The following is a 9,975-nucleotide window of genomic DNA, read 5'->3' on the forward strand; positions in this document are numbered from 1 at the left end:
CTTTTTAATGATTCCTTGTTTCCTTCATGTATGATGTTCTAGATGCCCTTCCACAACTTACCTGGTCTTCGGTCATTAGTGTTAAGCATGTCAAATCTATTCTTGAGATGGTCTCTAAATCAAGATGGAATATACTCAAGGTTGTACTTTGGCTCTTGTTCACTTGTTCTAATTTCCTTCAGCTTCAACTTGAACTTGCACATAAGCATTTGATGGTCTATTCCAAAATCAGCCCCTGGCCTTGTTCTGACTGATGATACTGAGCTTTCCCATCCTCTGTTTCCACAGATGCAGCCTATTTGATTCCTGAGTATTCCATCTGGTGAGGTCCACATGTATAGTTGGCATTTATGCTGTTGAAAAAGCTATTTCCAATGAAGAAGTCATTAGTCTTGCAAAATTCTATACTGTAATCTCCAGCATTGTTTCTATCATCAAGGCCATATTTTCCAACTACCTATTATTCTTCTTCATTTCCAGCTTTCCCATTTCACTTACTAGTAATTATCAGTGCATCTTGATTGCAGCTTTCATCAATTTCGGACTGCAGAAGTTGGTAAAAATCTTTAATTTTTTCATCTTTGGCCTTAGTGGTTGGTGTGTAAATTTGAATAATAGTCTCATTGACTTGTCTTTCTTGTAGCTGTATGAATATTATCCTATCACTGACAGCATTGTACTCTAGGATAGATTTTGAAATGTTCTTTTTGACAATGAATGCAACACCATTCTTCTTCAATTTTTTATTCCCAGCATAGTAAACCATGTGACTGATTCAAAATGGCCAATACCAGTCCATTTCAGCTCACTAATGCCTGGGATATCAATGTTTATTAGTCCTATTTCATTTTTTACAATTTCCAGTTTTAGGTTCATACTTCATACATTTCATGTTCCTATTATTAATGGATGTTTGCAGCTGTTTCTTCTCCTTTTGAAAAGACTCATTGTGAGATGCAGAAAAGACGATAGAGTCAACATTTCAGCTTCTGTTAAGGGTGATGAAAATTTTGAAAGGTATTGTGTGTGGTGATGGTTGCACAACGCAATGAACATACTTAACGTCAATGAATTGCATGTATAGAATGTAGAAATGGCAAATGTTTTGTTATATATATATATATAACAAAACATAAATTGAGAGTTTCAGTTAATGCAACGAAAACATAGAAATCAAACCTTAGAAGATTCAGACAAATTCCACTACACTTTTTCCTTGTTGGACTAGTTCAGGATATGGCAAGACCCATGACATCATGATCAAACTCTAAAACTCTGCGTAGTGGGCTTGGCCAAGCACCCTGTACTTTGTCACCTCCTGGAAACTGTATCACTGGGCTTCCTTCTGGATACTTACAAACTGCAGTCCTCCCATTTGTGTATGGGTTAAATTATAATAAAGACTCATGGTGTCCTTCGAGTTAAACATGTAAAGCTGAACATGATATTTTAGCCATGTGAAATATTTAAAATTCACTCAAAATGATCATTTGGTGTCATACAACTAAGAAATTCAGATAGCTTATAAGTGTTTTACTTGATTCTATTAAACTCAATTGAATAGGCACAGTTTCTGAAAATGGTCTCAAATTCTTCTAAAGTTAGCATGTTTGTTTTTTTTTATTTAATGACATGAAATCTAAAGTATATTATCTCATGATTTGGTATGGTAGGTTTAATTTTTATCTTGATAGTAAAAATGGATTTGTTTTTTTAATGTGTTATCTTGATTTTTCCATTGAAGTAAAAAATAAAATGCCCTGGTTTGACTAACAATAATTTTTTGTTTGTTTGCGTCTAATCTTGCCTAAGGTGATTAGGATTTTAGAACAGCAAATGTTTATTTATTGTGAGATGACTACTTTAAATATACAAACAATAGAATGCAAAACAAAATGCATTTAAATGTGTATAACTAATAGTGTTTACGGGCCAAAAATATAAGCACTGAGTTCTATGTAATGGCAAATAAAATTAGTATAAATTGGATAAAAATATGAATTTATTTCTTTTAAGAATTAGCCAGATATATGAATTTAAGGTAAACCTTAAATAGTAGACTTCTTAAAAAAAAAACAAAAAATTGTAATGGAAAGGATTCTGGCCTAGAAGTCCACAATCTGTGATTTAATCTATGTTGTACTTACAAGGAGCCCTGGTGGTGCAGTGGTTAAGAGATCACCTGATAACCAAAAGATTTGCACTTGGACTCCATCAGCTGCTCCTTGGAAACCCTATGATGCCAGTTCTACTCTGTCCTATAGGGCAATAGGCTTTCATTTTTGGTTTGTACTTATAAGCTCTTTAAGTCAGATTATCCCTCCTAGAACAGACCCTTGTACAAGAATTTGAGCCCAAAAGACTTATAATGGAAGTGTTTCTGGTAGAAACCAGAGAAGAAATGGAGGAAATAGGACAGCAAAATAGGGTCTGTGAGTGAGGCATTAACTTCAAGTGCAAAATATAAAGAGGAACAAAAAACTTAATAATCAAGATAAATAATACATTAGTGAAATATTACATATAAATCAAAATTAATTTCAAAAATCCAGATTATAAAAATGTCAAATGTTTAAATAAAGCTGGGCAGGGCTTTTGTGTTGTTGTTTGTTTTAAGATCCTGTGTTATCATGCAATAGGAGCAGCTATTTTCAATCAGCTCAGGGTACCTGGCTCACCTGCCAAGTAGATTTATAATAGTTGTTAATAATGCTCAAAAAGATTGAACAACATGAGACTTTATATATTGTCATATTCTCTTTTTTATTTTTTCAATGTTTCAATTTAATTTTTTTTTAATTCTAAAGTTTATGTTAACTACTTCCACTTGTTTTAAAATATGGAAGAATGTTTTTATAAGTGTATGAATGAGCACAATAGGTGCCTGGGTGGCACAAATGGTTTGCACTTGACTACTAGCGTAAAAGTTGGTGACTACTAACCTAAATTGCCAGACCTTTCTTCCGTGATGCAATTTGCTTCCATAAAGATTACAGCCATGAAAACCCTATGGAGCATTTCTATTCTGTAACACAATGGGCCACCATGGGTCAAATCGACACAGCAGCTGTGCTTGCTTTGGCAGCACATGTGCTCGTTATGGCAACACATATACTAAAACGGGAATGATACAGAGAAGATTAGCATGGCCCCTGCACAAGGATGAAATGCAAATTCCTGAAGGCTTCCATGTATTTTTGCGTGTGTCTAAGTAAAACAAAAAATCAACTCAATGGCAGTGGGATTTTTTTTATGGGGTATGGATGGGTGTACATTTTTCCTTTTACCACAGGCACCAATATTGCCCGGCATGATACAACAAGGAAAGGTAAGAATCTAAGAAAAGGTGCAAATTCAGGTAAAGCCCTAGACCCAGGCTTATTGCTTGAGCAATGCTGGAGCAGAAATTACCTGTCAAAGTTTTTCTATCTTGAGACAAAGAGGCTGGGCTTTTATATCCCCATACCAGCAAAGCAGTGGCTATGGGTCGCCTCCAGGAGAAGGTAGGGCAAAGATTTCCAGGAACTTCAGGTTTTCCATACATGTATTCAACAACAACAAGGACAACTCCAACCACCCTTGTTTTGTGAACTGTGGCAAGCAACTTAAACTTCCTAAAGTTAATGCCTATCTTGATCACCTCACAGGTTTGGTGTAAATAACAAATAAAAGGTAAGAAATTAACTGACCATTCTCAAATTCAGCTATCTAACAGTGTCTATTAACAGAGAACAGGTACAGGAAGGAGCAAGTGAGGCTAAAAGGGTTCTGAGTAATTCAATAGATATTTTTTCAAATGTACACACTAAAACCTATACATTTTATTCATAGTAGTGGTTCTCATCCCCTCTCTGAAATCCTATTTCTTGTTACATGATTAGCCAATATTACAGAATTTTGTTGTGTGATTTCCAAGCTCCTGCAAAATTAAAAGGTGAGAGATAGACCACTCCTGCTATGCAGGTGAAGAGACAGTCTGAAGAGGCAGAAATGAGAAGTAGCCATCTTCCAGAAAAGTATGAAATGCAAAAGTGAAAAAAATCATATGAGAGACCCCAACTCTCAAATCAGCCTGGATTCTTTTAATATAGATACACATACACACATAAATGTGTGTGTGTGTGTGTGTGTGCACATTATCTGCTTTATTTAATTATTTTTTTTCATGAACCTTTTAAGAAATTTTTTTAAATGACATAGAAAATTCTAAGGATTTGGAGAAGAGCAGACATAACCAGCCAGAGGAGTTGAAATTACTCATGCTCAGGAAAATGTGTTTGCACAGAACTGAGGAATTCCTCCCATCCACATCTGTGGGAACTCATGCCACCATGCTTCAGACCACTAGGCCACCTCCCACATCACTAGGTCTAGCTGGATATATGCTTCTGGCACTAATAGCTAGAGGATGTGTATCAGAGCCATGCCAATGGAGGGTGAGTTTAGGGTGATGAAGGCATTAGAAGTGGTGGGTTGCAGCATGAATAATATATATTATGCTTAGGTAATGACCGGTAACCATGAGATTGATATTGGATGATGGTTTTGCTCTCAGAGTAAAATACTACATAACTTTAGAAAAAAGGAAAACTGTGTCACAGAGGTTTAGGTTTTATTCCATCTAATTAAGACCTCTGGGGAATATCTAACTTAAGGAAAGGCCTAGATGCAAATGAAGTCTTACTCAAGCTCAAGCATAAAACTCTCCTATGTCAGGAATTTTTTTTTTTTTTTTTTTTTACAATCTTGATATGACAGACATTATGAGATTGTTACTGTTTTGGGAAGAAATAATGGAAACCATCCCTGGCTAGAAGATGTAAAAATGTGAATTCATTATAGGGATATAGAGATCCTGAAGTCACTCACAAATTAAAACGAACAAATGAAAAATAAAGTGAAAAAGAAGACTTGGAAAGGTGAGGAACAAGGGCAAATTCATCTAGAGGGAATTAATTTACAGTTGCATTTGTGTTCTATCACTGGGATAAATCAGCTCATTCATTGTTCAGTCTTTGTCATACTCTGCTCAAAATACCAAGGACTGAAGGTAAATCACAAGGAACAAAGCTAGTTCATGTGCACACTTATGGATAGTGATGTTCAGAAACCTGGACAGACAGCTCCATAAGGACTGCAGACAATGAGGGTGAGATTATAACTGAAAAGCAAAGAAAGATGTGATAACAAGGAGAAATTGAGGTTATGTTGTAAAGAAAAAATAAAAATAAATCAAAAACAAATTAAAAAAATGAAGTCAAAGGAAACAAACAAAAACAATGCTGTCTAAAACAAGTCCCTCATGAGCTATTAAGAGCGGGTTGGTTAGACAGGAATCACTAACAGTCCAGGGAGAGGATAATGCCCATAGCATCATGTCAGGACCAGGAACCAAACTAGCATGGATGATAAGCAAGACATATGCCCCTTAACTGTTGTGAGGGTTGAGCTGCAATTTAAGTTCAATCTTCTTGGCAACCAACACCTAAGGGTCACATCAGAGATCCATAATCCACCATATAGGTATTCATCTTAATACCTACTGTTTGAATTAATAATTTTACTAAGTACAACAGGTATATGCTGCATTTTGAAGCAATTTATGTGCAAAACAATTATTTTGAATGATATTTAACTAAGTAGATCCTCAAATAGAAAAATCTGTGATTCAAGCATTTTCCCCACAGTTATAAATATATGAAAAAATCATTGTATTATTGGCATGATACGTATACAATATTGAAAACTTACCATATCAAGATTGGATACATGATCTATAAAATTATTAGAGACTAGTAGAGCTACCCAAGCATAAAAAAAAATAACAGTGAAATTCAATATTTAGAGTTCAGTGTACTTTTAGTAGTCTACATGCATTAATTTTCTAATAAATTATTACATAAAAATATTTCTAACTGATGTAAATGCCAATAGTTTTTGATTGCCTACCACTCCTGAATAAGAATAAGTTTGCTCTGCAAAGGAAAAAAGAAATAAAAGCCTACAGGTGCATTAAACATTCAGCTTGTTCTCCACTTTCAATAATATGAAGACTGTCAATTTCAGGATTCTTCTGCATGCAAGTTATCTAACTATGAACCAAATCACTGATTCAAAAACTGTCTATCTCAGCAGCAGCTTAAATTGCTTATCAACAATTTAACAGTATGTCCTTTCCCCCTGCCCCTTCCTGCCCTAGTTCTCCAGAGTCTGTGTGCTTTATCTGATTAGCATGATTTCCAGATACCATGAGAGCAGGTCAAAGATCCAATTTTATAATTCGTGTCAAGAAAAAAACAAGTTTTATCTATATGACATAGTTAAAGTAATCAGAATAGCAGGTATGTGTTTCTTGGATTTAGTATTATTGTATCTACTTTTCCATTCTTCCAATCACCTATACAAATCTTATGGACCAGCTTGGGCGCCTCAGCTCTTTCCTTTGGGAAAATTGACCAATAAGAAAGTCAGTGTTCCTTTGAACTTCTACTGTAAAGTGGCTGTTGTTGTTGTTAGGTGCCATCGAGTCAGTTCCGACTCTCAGCCACCTTATGTACAACAGAAAGAAACACTGCCCTGTCTGTCAATGTTCCACTGCTATTCATAAGATTTTTACTGGCTAATTTTTTCAGAAGTAGACTGCCAGGTCCTTCCTCCTACTCTGACTTAGTCTGGAAGCTTGGTTGAAACCTATCTACCATGGGTGACCCTGCTGGTATTTGAAATACTAGTGGCATAGCTTGCAGCATCACAGCAACACGCAAGCCACCACAGCAGGACAAACTGACAGATGCTTTGGGTAAAGTACTGTGAGGGGAGTGTGTTAGAAATGCAGAGGCTTTGCTCCCATCCCTTTTGACTCAGTACACTTGGGTTGTGAGCTGGGTGTCAGTAACAAGTTTCTCAGGTCATTTTGATGGACACCAAAATCTTAAACATTCAACTATTCATGAGGCAGAAAAATCCAGTTGCTACTTTCAGATTGAAATCTTTTCAGCACAACCAGAATTTTAGTAAAACAAGATTCTGATCTGCCAAAAAAACAGGGATACTGTCATAAAGTCTCTTTCTAGTACTTTGCAGAATGACTGGCAGACATCTCACCAGACTATATAGGGAAGGTTTTCAACACTTCTACAATAGCAGAAAATGTGCTGTATTTTCCAGTATATTTTCTCCTTACATGTTCTACCTTCCCAAATACTCTAAATAAAAATGTATTCAGTTTATTGTCCTGCCCAAGACTCCCCATATTTTTCTTCCGCACTTAAGCAGGAAGCCTTCAGCATAATATATCTTATCTATGCCAGATCAGACAAGTGTCAGACTGAAGGAAAAGCCAGCTGCTCTCCTCTGTGCAGAATAGTGAGTGAAGAAAACCAATCAGCGTGAATTCTGTCAATACTAAACTAAATTTAGATCCAAGTTTAGCCGCCTTGGCTGCCCTTATTTCCACTGATTAAAGGTGCTTAAGAGCTATGATCGATTAAGATGAAATCACTTGAGAATATTTTTTTAATAAGAAAAAATATTTTTAATGTGAGTTCATCTGTTATGCTATCACATAAAAAATAATTTTCTTGCCTTTATTTACAAGAGGACCTCTACTTACCCACTATGAAATTATTCTTCCCTGCCAATTCTACTAGAGATCTAGTTGTTCATTCATCCATTCATGCAACAATTTTCAAATGTCTCATATGCTAGGCATTAGACTTTAACTTGGGATTTTGGAGAAAAAAAAAAAAAACTGCCTGCTAGGGTCTCAAATGCTAACACAAAGACTAAACATGTAAAAATTAAAAATTACAATACCTTATGATAAGTGATTCAATAGGATTATGCACAGTTTTCTATAGAAACGTGGAGGAAGCTCATTTTGCTGATCAAGGAAAATAAGAAAAGAATTCTGTAAAATGGGGGGAAAAAGTCACCTGAATGTTGGTTTGAAACCTATGCTGGTGTATTCCAGGCAAAGTAGGAGTGAAAGTGAGCTAGTGAATGTCAGGGAGAGGGAGCAGCAGTATCTGGTAGGAATGCTCAGATTTTTCAAACATATTTTGAATGAGGCATAAAGACTTTGGAGAATTTTAAATAAGACAGTGTGATGATCAGAAGTATGTTTTAGAGAGATCACTAAGTCCAGAGTAGAGAATGCATTGTGTGACAGCAAGGAGACCTTTTAGGATGCTGTTGCAGTAATCCAGATTGCAGTGGGAGTATAAAGTGTAGAGACCATACACAGAGTCACTGATAATGGAATTCAAAGGAGGACACCAGTTTGAGGGATATTAAGAAAATGGAAGAAGAAGGATGTGAGAGAAAGGAGAAATCAAGTATAACTCCTAGGTTTCTGGCTTGGGCTACTACCTAGAAAATTATGATTCAAAGTTCTAAAACTTAGTTGTAAAATAATTAAGAAAAGAAAGTAAACTGATAAATTATAAGGAGAAACATTTGAAATACTGTTACTCTCACCTAGTCTTAACAAGCTTTTCTATTTGACCACTTAAAGCTGACTTTGGTTTTAATTCAAAGGCCAGTCTGGTCATCAGTAAAGCTAGGTAGACACAGCCAATATTGATAAACCAGAGCCTACTATAGGGTACTCATTTGAGAAGCAGAAATATACCCATTAAACAATATTAAGACCTCAGTAGATCTTCCTCATCCACCATACATGAATTATGAATAAAACAAAACCAAAAGCTGTTCAAGAGATAACAAGAATTAAAGAATCTGCAGCAGATGGTACCAGCTGCGCACATTTAATTCCAGCTCAAACAATCTGCTAAACAGTTAGACAGAACTGCCTTTGCATGGGAAATTGGAGTATCTCAGAGCCAAGGAAGAAATTTGAGAGTTGTCATTCTGGCATTAGTTATCAAACCTTTTATTATAATTAATGTTAGTGGACACAAACCTCCTCCCCTTTCACTTACTTTCTTTGTGCTTTCTTCCTCCTCCTCCTACTCCCTTCTCTCCTCCTCTCCCTTCTCCTTTCTTCTTCTCCTCTCTTCCTCCTCCTCCTTCTTTTTCTTCTAATTCCTTTTCTGCTCCTGCTTCCCTCTCTGTCTCTCTCTTTCTTTGTCTCTCTCTCCTTCCCTCACTCCCTCTCTCCATCCCTGTCTCTTTTTCTCCCTCACATATATTCATATGCACATACACACACTGAAGTTTGCATCAATTAAATGAATAATAAACTTAAACTATTAAATTGCTAAAACGTAGTATATTAGGCGTTTACCAAATATATATTAAGTTATAGTATTAAAGAGGTTAGCTGTGGGTATTTCAAAGATAAAGGGTTAAATATACCCTACCATATTTCACTTTAGATAGTGAGACATTAACTAGAAATAACAAAATAAGAATGAAAGAAAGTCTATAAAATTTACAAAATAACCTGTAGGCTTTAAAAAAGATATGCTTAATGTCCCTTGGAATGGACAAATACAACATGCCCAGAGAAAATTAGACGTGAACTTGGCGTTGAAACACGTAATTTGAATAGGCAAGTAAAAGAAAGCAAGCATTAAAGCCCAAAAGAGCAATATCAACAAGGGCTCAAATGCAGAAATCCAAATACATTTACAGTACACATTGATCAGAATTGACTTACTAGAAGGAGGAGATATCTATGAAAGAGTTTGACTGTGAGATTTAAGACCATAAATATATGCTGAAGATAATACTAATAGGGAACCCTGAAGGATGTTTGAGGAGATAAGTTCCATGATAAAATGACTATGTTCAGTGCATTACAGTCAGAGCAACTGAGAGAATCTTGCAATAACGCAAGCACGAGATGATTAGGACCTGGACTCAGATGATGGCAATGGAACAGATGGACAGGGCTACAGTGGAGTCTAATACATAGGAGACATTTTCAGATATTATTGTTTGACTCTACCACAGACATAGGAAGAGAGAACTGTAAAAACGAGATTGTGATTCTGAATAGTTTGGGAGATA

General features: G+C 35.8%; 1 non-coding gene across 1 annotated transcript; it reads left to right on the top strand.

The window, feature by feature from the left end:
- Positions 1-3,090: 3,090 nt before the first annotated feature.
- On the top strand, positions 3,091-3,197 carry LOC126059106 (U6 spliceosomal RNA). The gene has a single exon (XR_007513368.1). It is a non-coding gene; the product is annotated as a U6 spliceosomal RNA (small nuclear RNA).
- The last annotated feature ends 6,778 nt before the right edge of the window (positions 3,198-9,975 follow it).

This window comes from Elephas maximus, chromosome 15 (assembly GCF_024166365.1).
Source record: "Elephas maximus indicus isolate mEleMax1 chromosome 15, mEleMax1 primary haplotype, whole genome shotgun sequence".
Classification (NCBI taxonomy): domain Eukaryota; kingdom Metazoa; phylum Chordata; class Mammalia; order Proboscidea; family Elephantidae; genus Elephas; species Elephas maximus.